We start from the raw sequence: 18298 nt of genomic DNA on the forward strand, positions 1-18298 counted from the left end.
CAACACCCCCCCAAAAGAGAGAGAGATGGAAGCAACCATTAAGCAGAGACTACAATACTTCCTGTATCTGTCACTTAAATCCCATCAGCCATCAATCTTACAACAGTTCCACCGAACTGCTCTCTGTGCTTACAACTTCAGACTTGTCTGCATGCAGCTCAGCTCCAGGCCATCCCTCAGTCTGGTCAAAGTTAAATAAGAACAATACAGCTGGCAAGCAGCAATTAGCCAGGGTCCAAGCAGGCTAGCCAAAATTTGGATACCATAAGTTACATTGTTTCCAAGGTATGACACTGTACTGATTGGAAACCATGAGCTGTGTACACCTTCTCACAAGTTGAGGCAATGACATAACATGTGTAAAAACAGTGTATTTCATCTTTGTAACCTTAAACACAAAAACAAAAATTTTGGTGTGAGTAGCTTGAGGAAAAAAAAAATCCTACATTACTCTGCAGATTTTGGGACTAATCGGATGGAGTTCAAAAAATATATTTGGTGTACTTTTGACAAGCCCAGAGAATCTGTACACAGGCAGAAAAGATCTGCTGATACGAAAAGAAAATGGTGACATACAGTAATTGAAAGACTTGATATCTACCATCGGAGAATGTCTGTGTAATTTTGGGAGCATTGAATAAGACTTGTGGAGATATCGATAATTGATTTGAAAGTGACCAGACTTCTGTATAATAGCAAACTATTGTCACAATTTCAGTGGATGTGCTGAAAAGACTTTGTGGACGTATACATGATTTATGTACATTTTTTTAGAATTTTCGAAGGTGAAATGTGTAGAATTTAGACAATTTTGTAATAGGCCACACCTACTTTAATGAATCATTATGAAATTTTATGCATGGACTGAGGACAGACGTTAGATAATGCAACTGAATTTTGTATAAATCATTCAACCAATTACAGATAGAAACTTTTTGTCTTTGCCCCTAGAGGCAGTATATAAGACTGCACAAGCTAGGGCCTAGCGTCTGAAGGCACGCACCAAGCAATAGCTTTAGCCCAGTTTTGATTATGAGCACTTTATGTAAAATTGATCTTAACGAGAGAGAGAGCAAAACAATATGGTTCCAGCAGTGTCACTGACTTCGACTCCTAAATATATGAGTGAGTTAGTGCCTGTTCTGAGCCAGCTTTTCACTGAGGGAGTGTTCACACAAAACAAGCCCCAACGCGTATCCTGGCCATAGGGCAGAGGTAGGAGCAGAGGCCTGTAGAGCTTAAGGCTGCTCTGCTTTTTACAAACCTTGAGGGGGGATTTGAAAAACTCCAGGTTTGACCAGGTTTCCAAGTTAAGGCAGCATTTCTAGAACAGTGTCATTTGAAACTCCTGGGTGGAAGGCGGTCACACAGCCTTAACAGCTTCAGGATACTTGTGTGAATGACGAGCAATAGCATGAATTAATTATCTGAGAATTTCATCGGTGCAAAATCTGAGAAGGATCTGGATTCATTTCATCTGTCTGAGTCTGGTGATACACAGCACAGTGCTTTGCGTAGATTTGTGATTGTGTTCAACATTTATTGTATTTTAATGTAGTAAATGGTTATGGCCGCTACTCTCTGTACCTGTAATTTGAGCTACTGTTTGAACAAGAAAAATTAAATATTCAACCTGAATTGATCTTGATCCAATTCAGAATTCAAAAGTGTATAGAGAGGTAATGTGTACAAGCATTTGGATTTGAAAGCTGGACAATATGAGGATAAAACTAAAAAGCTCACAGTAAACAATGCCACAACAAAAAAAAAAACAATTCTGTTGCCTATCTGTTTATCAGACTGAATTTCCATATTGTTTCACTTCAAATTGCTGAACCATTCAGAGATGTTGGCTCGGATTCAGAGGTCTGGAACCAGGCTCAGCTGTAAAGCTTGTCACTCAAGTAAGGCAGCAGTTAAGAACGTAGGTGGTTAGATGTGTGTTGTGTTTGAATGAATCGATACATATTCACATTTTAGTTCTCATCGCACTGAAATTTTTAGTTTGAATGTGCAGTTTTAAGTTGTGTGTGTGTATAATGTGTAACTTTCCCTCCCTTTTTGATTTTCCTTAAATTTAAAAGTCACTTCCCAAGGAGGATGAATTTTTTTACTAAGTTAACGAGTGTTGATATGACCTCAATTCCAGGGTGTCTCTATTTTCCAAAAGTACTATTTGCACTTGTGTTTTTGTGAATACAAAGCTGCTTCTGGATGTGGTTATTCCTCCCAAAAGGAAGTTGACTTATCTTAGATGATATGTTTTGTGGAAGCTCAGGAAATTCAGTAATTTTCCAGCATCTCCACTCTCTCTGAGGAGCAGCCCAGACGACTCTTGTTTTAAACCTGAGAGAAACACACTCCTGAGGTTATTTGACTCTTGACCGGTAAAATCTCTGGCACATTAAGGACAATTTTGGTTGTGTGTTGTTGGTTGTATTTATGGTTTGCATATATTTTTTTAATATGTTTACATATTATTACTTGCAGCCCATGCTTAACTCAAGGCTAATTGTTTTGTTCCATGACGTGAAGTGACAGTCAGAGCCGGCAGGTTATTGTGGTGATACGCAGGGTTTGTCCTGTCTATGAAGGTGAACACCATTTGTCCGCCCCGCCTGGAGGAAACCCCCGAGGTTGGGGGCGTAAGAGGAGGGGGAAATTACTTCTCAAGGAGATAAGATGATCAGAACTTCTTCAATTTGGGCTACAACTTAGAGGGACTCAAGGTGGATGAACTATTATAATTTTTGGTGGTCAAAGGTCAGTGTGACGAGTGTGACCTCACAAAATATGTTTTAGCCATAACCCAAGACTTCACACAGCAATTATGACAAAACTTCATAGAAATGTTTCATATTTTATCTGACTGATAAACAGGGATGTAACCCAAAACTAGTCTGAGTGGAGGAGGCAGAGGACCACGAGGAGGTGATTCTAGTTTTAGTTTATTTTTTACATCTCTGTTCTTATGTGTATGGTTTTGTTTTTGGTGTTTAGTTTGGTGTGACCTGTTAACTGTGAGCACAATAAGGCAAATTTCTGACAGCAGTCGGTTGTAACAAAAATAAAAGGTAAAACATCAAATTTATTCCAAACACTCACATCACCATCTTAAATGAATTGTGTGCATGTTTTTTGATATCATGTTGAGTTTGGTAGACTGTAAACGTGATGTAAAGATTTGAGGTCAGTGGAGATGGCAGAGTCTGACACATGAAAGTAGGGAGTGATTGGGGCAGCCTGCATCATCAGCAGGAGAGAGGGTGGGAGGTAACATCGATTTTACACTAATTTCAAACAATTTGGTTTGAATGTGTGGTTGTATATTTATTTATCCATATAATACACTTCACATTTACTCCAGAGATTCCCTCACAGTTTTTCATAAGTTTTTAAATTTTGATGATTTCCTAACCGTCTGCTGGCCTCAGCTTTGAGTGTGTGTTGTCAATGTCACAGTGAGGATGTGTGTAAAGTTGTGCCAGACTCTCTGGTCTGTGGCAGCTGTTCGTCTGTCTGGCTTTTAAAAGGTGACTTTTATGGTGGCTCTTCCCTCTCAGTGTTCAGAAAGGTCTTTGTTGTTGTAGTGAACAATACTCACCTTGTATGAAGAATGGAGGCCCTCACTTGCGTAGCAGATATTAAGAAAACATGACAGGCATTGCAAATGGCTTAAGTTCACTTTGTCGGGGATAATTTTTCAGCCACTGGCTCCTGCTATCATCATCTGTTTCCACATTATGGTTCCTCAAAGGCCATTTGTGTTGTACTTTATGTAATGCTTTTGGCTTTTAGCAGAGAAAGCTGTAAAAGTAAGCTCAGTGGACTGAACTGCTTGTCTTCCTCCAGGTTCGGACAAATCCTCATGGGAACCATGGAAACATTGGAAATGGCAGGAAAAGAGCAGTAGACTTTCACAGGTAGGAAACTACATTTCTCTCTTTTCATACTAATGCTTCCAGGAAACATTATATATGGCAGTCCTAACTCATTTTTGTTCTCATATAATCATTCTGAATGTGTTTTTTTTGCTGATTTTGTACACCGGATTAACCAGATGTGTCTCGGGGCAATCATTCAAACTTTAATTATTTACTTCAGTTCATCTGAATTACACAATAGCTCATGGGATTTGAGTTTCCTCCTCTTACTGTGTCAAGTCCACTTCCCCGCAAACCACATCCCATCACACTCAGTAGCTATTTAAAGTGCCAGCGGCAGCTCCCAATTACTCCTCCCCACGCCAAACCAGAAGCTCAGGCCGTGCAAACTGAGGCCTCCCCACTGTGACTTTTATCTGTTTGTTTTCATATTTCCCTTCCCTCGGTCAGTCCTCCTCCCTTGTGCTCTTACTGTTTTTGCCATGGCCACGGATTATTGTGTTTTTTCCTCCAGCTGAACTTGGTTACATAAACTAACGCCTGATCCCCCTTCCTTGATTCTCCTCTCTGTCCAAGTCCTCCTCCTCCCTGTCCCACTGCTCTGCCAGGCTCCTATCTTCTTGGCGCTCCCACAAAGCCCAGTGTTTTGATTATATTGTGAAATTGGAACCAGGACTATTTATTCCCAGGCTGTGGGGTAGTGTGGGGGACTTTGCTGGAGGATAAAACAAAGAGGGGGGAGGCCAAGAAGCTGTTGTGGTTGATTCAGGTGGATGGTGTTGTTGGGTGAACTGTTTATGTCTTCTCATAACCTCTCTCTGTGGACCGTGCATCCAGCCAGCTGTTTCAAATAAGCAGAATGCACATAACCCATCTTTCAGCTTTGGCCATTGCAGGGTGGCAGACTGTGCTGAGTGGTTGCAGATACCATCCAACTGCTGAAGTGTCATTGAGAATCACTTTCTGAGCTTTACAGCAGCAGTACTGTGCAGTCTTTATGGGGGCTGATACTTTAATGCATCAGTATTGGATAAAATAATTCAAAATCCAATCCTTTCATTACTGTACTCTGCTGTGTTTTGTTCGCCTCAGGCTGCTTGTGTTGGAGCTCCTCTCCCTTAAGACAACCGCGCTCCACAGTGAAGATTAATGTGTGTTGTGAAACATGATTTGGGTGAAGTGGTGAGTGACTCTGAGTTCACACACCGAGGTTGGAAAAATACACGGATTCATTAAACTCTGATTCTAATAATCATCAGTGAAGCAGTGCAGAAAACATTCAGATCACAGCTTCTCATTTTCAGCCTGTGCAGAGCATCACTTCCGCCGGTTAAAACGACCGTTGTCGCCAGCAGGACGTCATATCAGCTGCTGCAGGTTTCTGCGCTCTCTGCGTGCTGCCTCCTCTCTGGAACACCACTGTCTGATCACAAGTTGTACCAAAGTTTAGGGGTTCAAAATCATCATATTTAATATTTTGTAGAGAATCGTTTGCAGTCAGTGACGGTGCCTGAAGACGCCACCAGATGTTCTGTATCTTCCTTGGTGATGCTCTCCCAGGTCTTTGCTGCAGCTGCTGTTAGCTCCTGCTTGCTGTGGGGTCTCTCTGCATTCTAATCTGGACTTCAGCAAGTGGAATACAGCTCAACCAGATTGAGATCAGGGGATCAACTCAGACAGGAGCGACGAGTGAAATCATCAGTAAATGCCAGTGTCTGAATTCCCCTGGCAGCCGTACATGCCAGACCGTAACAGACCCAGTACCATGTTTGATAGATGAGATCAGGTGTTCTTTTTTTTTCTTCACACTTTCCTCTGTCCATCATTTTGATAGAAGTTCTGCCTTTTCATCAGTCCATAGAACTTTTATCCAGAACTCTACTGGTTTTGTTCTGTTTGCTTTTACCGACTGCTTCCTGCCCTTTGTAGTTTGAAGGTTTACCAGGAGTTTGTATGTTGTGGTGAATCCTCTGAGGTTCTGGACATGAAATCTTCTCTTGATCATTGACAAGGAAACATGTCCGCCTACATCCTGGAGAGGTGGTTGTAGAAGTAACATGCCTGGGCAGTATTTTAGACTCTGAGTTAAATTTTACCTCACATATAAAGAAGGTGATGAAAACAGCTTTTTATCAGTTAATAAAATGTTGCCAAGGTATGGCTGGTTGATGTTGGAGCAACTGATGCAGAAATTAAAAGGTTTTCAATGTTTATACATGTTAGTAAGTTTTTAGGGAAGTGATGTGATATTGCACCGTTGGACCTGGTCGGGAACAGTTTCTCATTTGTACTCACATTGTGTAAACAAATGTACAGAACAACTACGGGTTCATGTGCAGGATCAACTGCTTATGTAGCCCTATCACAGTATACATCATGAATAGTAACTGCACAATAGCCATATTTTTATGAATAGTTATTTATTCATTTAAAAATTAAATAAAATTATATTTACAAAACTGAATTTGCTTGTTTGTCTGTTTAGATCTCGTAGCTCAGACCCTGCGCAGACAAACTTCGTTACAACATCACCTGACAAGTTCAGATTTGGCTCATGTTCTGTTGACACTGCCTGAACATGCCAGAGATTCCAGTTACCCACAATTTGAACCCACATGGGTGTGGCTTGCCTCATCTGTAAGCTTTTCTTAATACTGCTGAATTTCCCCCTGAAAACAGAGTTATGCTCTTCCGGTATCACCTGTCGACATTTCTCTCTGAGTGAATCTAGCCACAGTGTGAGCATCCACGGTTTGTCTTTCTGTGTGGTTGTTTACAAAATGTCATTATGTCAACAAAGATTGAAATCTGCGTGACATCATATCAGAAACTGCTGTCTCCCAGTACTACCTTGTCCAGACATTTGCATTAGGCCCATTTTCAGATACACTTTCCCCATTGGCTGCTGCTCTTTCAAAATGATTTGGCGCAAATAGTTTCTGTTACGGGTTTTTACATCCTGCAGTTGCACATTTGTTGCAAGACTTAGAGACTTCTTTTGTATGGACCGTGTATGGGTGCAGACCGTGGGCTTCTAATACACTGAGCCTCGCCTCCATTTTGGCAAATAAAGTATTTTCATTACATGTATCATCATTACTAAAGGAGGCAGAGGAATAACTAAACATAAGACACACCGAGCAGAGAGAGCAGGAGAGAGAGAAGTCAAACTAGCAGATCTGAATAGCATGTAAACAACAGAAACACCAGCAACTGGAAATGAAATGAGAATCAGAATCTGCTTTATTGGCCAAGTATGTGGACACATACAAGGAATTTGTCTCTGGTTTTACATTGCTGCTTGGTACATACATATAAATATACATATATAAATATATATACAGTTAAAAACAAGACAAGAGTGTTGGATGGGTCAGGAAGTGCACAGGAGCAATGGAAGTAGTGCAAAGGCTATAATAAATAATAATAATAAATACTAGATAAATATGCAGGCAGGGAATAAGTGTATATGTACATTATGTGCTATATTTCAGTGTGCAATGTTTGATGTCAGAGGTTGTTGTTCCTGTATGATTGATTTAAGTGTTCGCCAGGGTGATGGCTTGCAGAAAGAAACTGTTCTTATGTCTGGTTGTGCGGGCGTACAGTGTTCTGTTGCGCTGCCCGGACGGGAGAAGTTGGAACAGGTTGTGCCCAGGGTGAGATGGATCTGTGGTGATGTTTCCTGCCCGTTTCCTCATTCTGGAGGTGTATAAGTCCAGGATGGAGGGCAGTTTAGCGCCAATGATCCTCTCTGCAGTCTTGATTGTCCTTTGTAGACTGTTCCTGTCCTGTTTGGTCGTGAACCAAACCAGACGGTGATAGAAGTGCAGAGAGCAGACTGGATTATTGCAGTGTAGAAGTGGATCAGCAGCTCATGAGGCAGGTTGGACTTCCTGAGCTGGCGCAGGCGCTGTGTTGGACACAGTGTTGTTGTGTATGGTGATGGGGGGCTCCTCCTGAAGTCCACTGTCATCTCCACGGTCTTGAGTGGGAGAGCAAAGCACCGAGGCTGCTGTCCATGGCGCCATCTTGGATACCTAGATGATACACTTACTGCAGCACAGCAATAAAAACCCTGTTAAGACATAAAGATAGAGAGCTTTAAGTTTGAAATGACAGACGGGAGCGACCTAAAACGAGGCTTCTGACTAAAATACCGTTATGACCAACTCTACATATCAAACAGAGGGAGTTAGACATAAAGACCTGCCTCCAATAAAGTCTGTTACGTTCTGGAGTTGAATTAAATAAAGTCTCCGGTCACTTTTTGAGGAAATACAATGGTGGAAAAACTGTTGGCACTGTCTTTGCCTTTTGATTTATGTGGTTGGTGATGTCATGGTTATAAAATCAGGATTTTAGCGTAACTTGGAAGTTGACATGTAGCCTTAATGAGCAACATTTCAGTCACTCTCTCAAACTTGTTCTGTTGTAAATGAGAAAATGTTTATTGTGAATCCATCTGTATTAAATTGCTGTATATGTGAGCAGAGAGAGGAGATTAGGACGTGATGATGTCAGTTGTTTACAGCGGTTCCACAAGTTTTCACCAGTTTTGCACATTGACCATGTGCGGTCCAGCGCTATATTTTAACCTACTCTTGTCTGTGCACAGCCTGGATCATGTTTTCTGACACTGCAGCGTCTTTTCTATTTAATTTTTAAGAATCACTCCAGCCTTCCTCCTGTGGTTTTTGCATTTCTGCACCACACCACCCCATCAGCCCATTCCAACAATCCCTTGTACTCAAATTCACCACACCAAGCACACACAGTGTGATAGTTTTGTCAGTTATTTGCTGCATGCTTCAGTACAGTTACATGCTTTTTTAGAGCAACAACTACACGATTTAACAGCTTTTTCTAAATGCATGTTTGGTTCATGTGCAATATGCCACAGCTTGCACCACAATCTGTCAGGGCCTGTGGTGGAGCCTGCCCTGCACAGGCCTCTGCTGGGAGGATAGATTGGGGCTACACAGATTAGTGTGCATTTAAGCGTATCAGACATCTTAAGTAACATTGACTTGATAAGGAATCTGGAGTGATACCAAATAAACCTGCTTAAATGAGCCCATACTGTGCCCACAGATTAGCTGAAGTCACAGACTTTATCAGAGAACTCTGCTGATCCGCTGCCTGTCCGTTCTGTTAGGCGCTGTAGTTTTTAGCATGTTGTTGTTTGGTTACCTCACTACTTCTTTGCCATGTGTACATGTATGCTTGGGTGTTTTGTCTATAAAGACTCTAAAGAAGGTATTATAGAGAAATGTGATAAGCCTGAGACAGCTCTGGGCAGCTCCATGAGTTGTGTCTACTGAAAAAGAAACAAGACACTACAAAGTGGAGCTGACGACAGTAATGACAATAACCCCTATCTCAGTGCCAGAGCTGCTCATAGACCGTTTTTCTTTTCAGCTCAGTTTTTTCCCTGTGGTAGAAACGATTTGGATTGTGGGGCAGAAGCTTCCTTTGTCTCTACTTCTATCTCTACTACTAAAAATCAGCCTTTAAACCTGAAAGAAATAACGATGTGGCATTTATTGTGATAAATATCGACATCGACTGACATTTTTATCACTATAACAGTTTTGGCCATATCGCCCGGCTCTAATTCACGGTATGAACAGTATAAACAGCATGAACAGTGTCTGTCAGAGTCAACAGTGCAAACAACTCAGTTGTCTTCATAAAAACCCATTGTGAGTGAAAGCGATTGTATTGGTCCCGTTCACTGAGGTTAGTAATTAGAACAGCTTTCACTGTGTTGTAGTAATAGATATGAACATCCAAGCAGTAACACAGTGGATGAGGGTTTGTGTGTCTGTGAGGTCAGTGCTGTCAGACACTCATGGGGGCAGTTGGACAGATTATGGAGGGGGAAGGCGGGGTTCAAGTGTGTTTAAGTCTGTCATTATCAGTCGTCTATCCATTATCACTTGGTGTGTGTGTGTGTGTGTGTGTGTTGTGTATATGCCAGAAGGAGGTGGTCATCTCAGAAAGTCAGTAAGTGACTGTTAATCATAATCCATTCCTCAAAGATCTGTAAATCACTAGCAGACCATTTGTTCCCTGGGACTAAATGTTCCAGATGACAAAACTGTTATTTATGAGATCAGAGTCAGGCTCCATCTTGTCAGCAGGTATCCTGTTAAAGAAAGTCACTGAGCGGTGAGTTTCAGAGTCCTTGTCTGAAGCCCTCTTAGTGATCTGTCTTTCTCTGTTCAGAAGTAAAGTTAGGAACTATTGAGTTTTTTAAAAGTCTGGGTTTTTTTTTTTTTGGTTCTTCTCTGTTCGTTTGACAGGATACAAAAGTGTTAAAAAAAAAAACAAGTGATGTAATGCCAGGCGTAGTGGACCTCGCTTATCTCTGCACCAGACAAGGTGACTTTCCTGGAGCAAAGCAGTTTAAACTCACGGCGAGCATAACAACATAATCAAATCATGTCATTTAGCCGTCCTCTTGTTTTGTTTTTTTTGTTTTTTTTTACTGCATTTTCGTCTTTGGAGCCACATACACTACACCTGAACGTCACATGACTTCGACCAAGGAGACAGTGGGATGCAGAGTAGAGGCCAGTCACTCATTTCACTGATTGTGTCCTCCTTTTTAATTTAAAGTCACCTACATTCATCTTGAGCTTCCCAGACGAGCAGAGCAGGGTGCAGAATCTCAATCACTGCTCGACCATATCCAGAATATTCACTCACCAACTCGGGCCTTTCAGGAGCCTGAAGCCTTTTTTCCATTTAGTTCCATATCCCCCTCCCTAATGCCCTCCACCTCCTTGGAGATGCTTCAGACCTTAAAGATATTAAGGTGCAGATGAGTGCTTTTAATGGGTGGTGGGCTGCTTTTGATGTTGGAATCCAGTGGAGGGGGGGGCTGTGAAAAGTTGAACAAAAAGTGGGTCATCCATGTGTTTCCCTTGCGGAAACACATGGAGTCTCAACCTCTGCTGATGTCTTCAACAATCCACCTACATACAATACAGTTGAATCTTTGTCATCCACTGGTCTAAATTCAAGGAAGAAAAATTGTCAAAGCACCTGTGAGGAAAAAAAACCCCCAAAGACAATAAGAAACACTACAGGATGAAATGTGACTCTACATCTTGGATTGAGTCCTAATGAGGTATTCTCAGCTGGACCGTGGCCGGTGTCATGTTCTGCTTTTTGTTAATCAAATGAATTAAAATAAGAGGAAGTTGCTGCTCTGCTGTGGTTCTGTTGTTTTGATTATTATTTGCTCGTTTGTTGCTGAGGTTTTGGCTCAGCATCTATGTGAATTTATTTTCCAATCTGTTTTTTTTAAAATAAGTTGATATTATGAAAAACTGAAGAGTAAAGACAGTGGTGTGTTGGCCCTCACACTGCAGTGGGGTGCAGAGCAGAGAAGATTGTGTCAGAAGAATTGACAAAGACATTTGGGAATTGGAGCAGTGCTGTAGTATGACTGTGTTTGTCCTGACATGGTGATTAGATGTTTTAGTGTGTGTAGGGGTGTGTGTGTGTGTTAGAGCGTATAATTACCACTCTCTACTTTACTGCCAGCTTGTGCATCTGTTACCTGACTCTTTCAAAGCTCACAGATCCAAAGGAATGGAGACCCAACAGCCTGTGAAACCAAATACACTCTGAATCCTCATGTGCTGTTTACTAGTTTACCAGCAAACGTCCTGACACTGAAGCTGCAGCTGTAACGTACGACGGAGTGTCAGGGCCACATTGAAGGAAAAAAAAATCTGAGAATCTGAAAAAAGTAATAACATTATGAGAATAAACTCATAATTTTATGAGAAAAAAAGTCATAATATTATGAGAAGAATAAAGTGGTAATTTTAGGTTCTGTGTTGTTTTAGAGGGGAATATCAGAAGCTTTAAAATGAGGAACGTGAAGCATCCTGTGAAGTTCTACTTTTCACAAATAAGGAGATACTTCATCTTTTGGGCCATCAACATCATCATCATCAGCAGCATCAGGACACTGAAAAGATTGTGCAGAAACTGAGTCTATTACATTGTCAGACAAACAAACAGCAGCTGCCAGAAGCAGCTCAGGCGGCCACTGACTGTCCTTTCACCTGTTTGTTTGGTTTTTTTAATATTCCTCAAAATTATGTTTTTTTTTCTCTTGAATTTTTGCATTTTTAATTCTTGTAATGTAATGATTTCTTTCTTATAAAATTATGACTCCTTCTTGATATTTCAGATTTCTTTTTTTTCCCTCAATATGGCCCTTATACTCTGTCGCACTAATGCTGCTGCCAAACAAAGTATTGGAAAAATACATGGGAGTTTAAACTCTCCATGAATTTACTTTCTAATGCATAATTACATATAGGTGACAACATAGTATACCATCGTGATGATACATGGAGCTGATGCTGTGAGCTTGACTCTATCTGAGCCAACCAGCAGTGACGACAGAGTAATGAGTAGTATTTAGGCTGTGCTGATAAGTGAGAGGGAGAGATTGTGGTAATATACTGTCGATCCTTCAGTATGAATCCCATAACCACTGTAGCACTGCGCACACACACACACACACACACACACACACACACACACACACACACACACACACACACACACACACACACACAAAAGACAGTATAAAGTACAGGGGAGTTGTAGAGCTTTAAACAGGCAATTCAAATATTTTTCTGTTTTTCTTTGTGGTGTGGGTTGAACCACATCAACACAATGAAACGCTGCTGTGAGAAGCCATAGCACTCCTTTTAATTTGGTCTTGCAGATTTTGGGATATTCAGATTTAAAAAATCTGCAACTGCAATAATCCTCCCTGAAACAGTTGGGTCTGGATCTTATTTTTGTAGCTGTGGCCATCATTCCTTTTATGAATACAGTGATGTTATATTCACCAGAGATGTAATGCAGACTAATGAAGTAACAAAGACCTGAATCCAGACCCGTGGTCACGGTCATCAAAGTCTTTGGTTCTAACCTATTTCATGTGAATGAGCAGTTGTTATTTTGTGCTGTGATCGCTGTATAATGCTGAGGAGATGACAACGTAGCACACAAGTCAATATGAACATTAAACATTTTATCTACTAGCTACTTATATGGAAACAAGACGAGGTATAAATCTAGTATATGGCCGAACTGTGAATGTTAACTTCAATATTTAATAGAAAATAATCTCAAAATGCAACAGCACAACACAACAACACAAAGCTGGGATAATGGTCTTCTTAATGGAAATATAGTGGGATCTCTGTGTAAAAGCTTTTGAGACAATTACTGAGCAGTGCCAGTGAAGGACTGTGTTACATGAACTGTAACTTTAAGAGAGCAGACAGATACTCCCCCTGTAGACAAGAGCAAACAGAGATGGGTTTGTTGAACGAGGGTGTGGTTGTATCTGTGGGCTGGATGTCTATCAGGGCTGAGCAATATGACTTCAAATCAGTATCAGTATTATAATTAATGAACAATTATTTTGGCACTCATCAGTCTCTTTTTTCAGCCATGCATTCTTCATATTCAGCAATGTGATTATGTTCAAGTGATTAAACTAAGTGGTGGTGTTTAGGGATGGGTATCATGAAGATTTTAACGGTACTGCTGATCTTACTGATACTGCTTATCACTCCGGTACTTTAATGGTACTCTTACCGATACTTTTTGAGGAAGGAAAAAAAAAGTTACATTAAGAACATAAATTGATTAATTTTCTCATTATGCAACAACATTGTTTTTTTAACAAAACATTTTACTTTATACATTTTTCCAACTTCAAATTTGAAATAGAGCAGTTATTTAAAGAAATAGAGCATTTATTTAAAGAAAAAGAAACAGCAGTGTTTCTTAACGAATCACTTTGTCGTGATGATGTAAATGTAAAACAAATGAAATTAAAAATTCACTCCAAAATAAAATACAGTGACATAGCGCAGTCGTGGGTCCACGGCTGCTGCCTGTATTGCTGGATATTGCTCCATGACTCTCTCTATCATTAAATAAAGAGTTCCATCTCATCTTGACGTCCAGGGTGAGTGAGTGATGTTTAAGGCCTGAAACAACAAAAAACCAGCATAAATTAACCCCACAATTTAATATTGAATTAAATAGATTGTAAAATTTGGGAATTTCAAAATAATCTAATGGTTTGAAATGGCTTCTTATCAAAGAACTGCTGCTTTTCCTTCAAGACCGTGTTGGCCATCAAGGATCTCTTAAACCACACCACCACTGCTCTGATTCGGGCAGCCCATTTATCAATGGAAGCGACTGTGTAGATTTTCTGCACTGCCAGATGCGTGAAGCATCCTATTTTTAGGATGCCAAGCCTCTTCATGGCAACGTCCAGATTGCTGGCATTGTCAACTGTAACACGGCGCAAACCTTGCTCAGCTCTGTCTTAAACTCCTCCAGAATGTCAGAGATGTCCCCTGCCACTACTCTGCCAGTTTGAGATTGGTAGACTGCCCTGCTGTGGAGGACCTTCTCCTTGAGCCTGCCCTGGCTTGTATCGTGCACCGTCACAGTGATATAGTGGTCCTGGCTGAGGCTGGTCCACCCATCTGATGTAATGGCCAGCTTTGGTACATCCTCGAGCTCAGAGATCAAATTGGCCTTTTCTACATCAATCCAGGACAGAATTAGCGTGTCACTTTAGTAACTCCTGGAGGGAGGGTTGTATTTAGGGTTGAGTGCCTTGCACATTACATACAGTAAAAAAAACAAACATTTATTGTTGAATTATTATTGAATATTGTGTTTGTGGGGTGATGTGTCTAACATACAAGCCTTATTTCATACTACTATATCCTAAAAAAATGATACAACTTAATATACTGACTGACTAATATTTTACCTAAAGCCATTTTACTCCACTGTTGCAAAGGGGTGTCGGCTTTCACAATGAACTTGGTCACAGCTTGGTGACACTCCTTCACCCTCTCTTCATTCATTCTTCCACTAGCTGCCAGCATGAAGGGGTTTATTTGTGTTTGATTTGGAGCAGCACCAGCGGCAGTAGAAGAAGACGGAGGACTGGGTTGGTTCACTGTAGCTTCAATTTTAACAACAGCAAAAGTTGGGAAACTCTTTTAAATGGGTCTTTTCATAAATTTAATCTGACTTTTAGATCTCAGAGAGCACGCTGGAGTGTGGACTCTGGACAAAGCAACCCATATGTTACTCAGAAAATATTACAAATAAAATATGATGCTTTGGCCTATTATTTTTATTCATTAAACCAACCAGCATTATAGCCTAACAATTACAAAAGGTCCTAGATAAGGGCTGAAAATATAAAAGCAAGACGGACTTTGCCTGCAGGATGCCCCCAAATTATTTAAAATAATGAATTGCATTTAGGCTATATTACTCTCTTGCTCTGAAACGTTATTCAACTGAAAATACATTTTCATTTCAGGTTAAATTTACGAATGCACTCATAGCTAAACAATCAGCTAATGGTTACTAACTCCACGTGTGGGCTGCTAGCATAACGTTACAAAGCTGGAATGGACATGAATGGACTAGCTGTGCTAGGGTGGTCAAACGCTGTACATCTTTCTGTCTGAATATGATGTACTTTTGCAAGGTGTTTAGACAGATTACTAATGTTGTAGCCCTTAAACATTTGTCACATTTGTGACAATGGGCTGTGTCTGCATCAACTCCAGTAAAGTAGAGCCACACTTTGGACCATTTGGTTCTGTCCGCCATCGTTCTCTATCTAAAGGTAGGCTATTAGCTTGAGTTGGTGTGTGTGCTGCACTGTCTTGTGTGTGTGTGTGTGTGTGTGTGTGTGTGTGTGTGTGTGTGTGTGTGTGTGTGTGTCACTGGAACAACAGCCCCGCCCCCCTGCCCTCTGCTCACACAAACAGCAGGCAGGCAGGCAGAGAGAGAGAGAGACAGATCTCTAGTCTTCTGTGAGAATAGTGGAAATATATCTTACATAGACAGATGTGCAAGATAACATTTATCTAGCAGAGAAAAAAAAAACTGCTCCAGTACCGATAGCAGAACTGTTAAGGTCGGAGCTTAGTGAATAATGTAGCCCTGTGGCCTGTGCAATACCGGGGCTCAGCATCCATCCCTTAGTGGGGATACCTTTGGTCACTGAAACAGTTTTTCTGCTGTGTTTGTATTTGACTTTGTTTTGTGTATTCAGTTTAAGTAAAAGCTGCTTGGGTTGAGACCAAATGGTTGTGCTTGTGTCATCCACATCACCAGTGAGTGAACACGGACTAACATTAGCTGGGCATTAGCATTAGTTGAACCATAGACTGTAATTAAAGATGGATGTAGCCTCTGTGATGTCACCCACAGCTTTCTGAACAGTGGTTTTGAAAATCAGAATGAACTGCTCAGAGTGAGCTGCTCCGCCTTCGCCATTTGTGCAGTGCCTGACTCCGCCCCTTACTCCTGGCTAATCCAAAAATGGGCAAAGAGGTGGGGCGTGGGTGGAGCTGAGATTTCGGTTCATACCGGTTTGTGGCAAGCATACACTCACTCACCTTTCACTCAGAGAGGCCACGCCCTCAATTCTCCATAATTTTAAGCCTTAATAAAATGTAAACATGTGAGTTATATAAACAGTTGTCATGAAGGAGGAAAGTAGCTCTAGAGACCAAAACAGTTTTTGTACCAGGCTGTAAACATGTTTATTTCTGCTGTAAAGTTGGACATTTTAACATGGGAGTCTATGGGGATTGACTCACTGTTGGAGCCAGACTCTAGTGGTCATTAGAGGAACTGCAGGTTTTAGCACTTCAGTGCTGGCTTCATTTTTCAGCCTTGGAGGTTGCTGCTTAGACTGAACTTTAGGTAGTGTATATTTTAGTATTTTTAGTTCATGAACGTGCACACAACTATTAACCAAATTAATGGTTTGTATAATTTTTCAGTGAATTGTCTGGACCTACTGTCTGTAGTTGTCAGAAACACACATGCACAAATTTGCCTAGGGATTATCCTGTTTCAGTGTATGTGGGCTAGGAGGGAGGCACCCTTCGCTAAACTCAACCTTCACAACTGAATGTGTAAACATAATCCTTACCCTTCGCTAAACCTTATCCTAACCTGAACCCCAGCATCAATTCTAAATTCTCAAACAGCCATATAAAGTTGAGGGATTCAGCATAATGGTCCCCACACAACGCTGTCGTACCCTACAAATATAGTGGGCTACCAGTTTTCAGACCCCATGAATATAGTAAAACAAGGCTACACACACACACACACGCACGCAAGCACATTCATGCAGTCTCGATTCAAAGGAATGTGTTGAGCTTTTATCTATTTGTATTTTTTCCTTTACATTTCCTTTCTGTGACGTTCCCTCTGCATGTCAGTTCTGTTAGACCAGCATGCTTTGCTCCAGCTGTAAAGAAGGTGGGCTCACCAAGGGTGGTTGAAACCACAATGGCAGGACCACCTTCAGGGTGGTCCACTGTGGTAGAGTAGGTCTGATGTGAGAGATTACTCACAGATTCAGGCAGGGCCACAGTTCAGTTCCACAGTAAGTTTGTATTACATGGAAAGGTAACGCTTGTCAATGTGTTACATTAGATTATGTGCGCACACAGCTCTGCACAACTACACTGCCCTTCAAGGCATTCTCTAATGACATGAACTTGCACAGATACTTAGAAATTCATCCACAGGGACACACAAAAATAATTTCCCTCCTCTTGCACACACACATACACACAGTCTACCCTACAGTCCATATCTACAAATATTGACTACATTTGCATTTTAAGCAGCTTATAAAACATCCCCCATCCTGAGCTCCATGAGAGGCTGTTGGGCTGTGGTTTGTTCTGCCAGCCTTGAGCACTAAAAGCTGGGGTAAAGGAGCAGCAGCTGGCCCAGCAGGGCGATGCTCACCTTCAAGAGGAATCCCAGGCATTTAACAGAGCCTGATGAAGAGAGGTGGCTGGGTGGAAGTCAACAGGAAAGTGTTTAGGTTTATCCTCATATGACCTCGATGGATGTAGTAGTCCACATGTTAACAACAGGGAAACATCTGAATGGCTGTAAGCAGTGTGTGTGTGTGCGTGCGCGTGCGTGCGTGCGTTCAGGTTTCTATAAAACAAACTTGCAGTAGTTGTTTGTTTACTTTTTGCTGAACCAATTAGCTTACAAATAATTAGTTATATTTGGTTGAGCGACTATAACTCTGTGAATGATTGACTTCATGTTTGTCTTGGTAATCAACCTGTGTATCATCCCATTATCTGAACCCCAGGCTCTTTAGGCAGCATTTCTGCTTTCTTACTTCAGTGGGACGATGTGGTCCTCAAACTGTTTCACACCTTCATTCTCACCTCTGTATGTTGTGCAACAAGCTTGGCTCCATAAGCAACACACACCTTCAAGTTTTGTTAAGTCAACTATGGAAAAGCAGCATCTGCTGCATGGGACCA

At 41.2% G+C, this 18298-nt stretch overlaps 1 protein-coding gene across 1 annotated transcript in view; it reads left to right on the top strand.

The window, feature by feature from the left end:
- The window catches only part of LOC111221708 (plexin-B1-like), a 101112-nt gene that overhangs the window by 31147 nt on the left and 51667 nt on the right, over positions 1-18298 (top strand). The window contains exon 2 of the mRNA XM_022745222.1: positions 3853-3923. The gene's annotated coding sequence lies outside the window, so the exon portion shown is untranslated. The remainder of the gene's footprint in view (positions 1-3852; positions 3924-18298) is intronic.

Source organism: Seriola dumerili, unplaced genomic scaffold (genome assembly GCF_002260705.1).
Source record: "Seriola dumerili isolate Sdu_G_001 unplaced genomic scaffold, Sdu_1.0 BDQW01000088.1, whole genome shotgun sequence".
In the NCBI taxonomy this organism is placed as follows: Eukaryota; Metazoa; Chordata; class Actinopteri; order Carangiformes; family Carangidae; genus Seriola; species Seriola dumerili.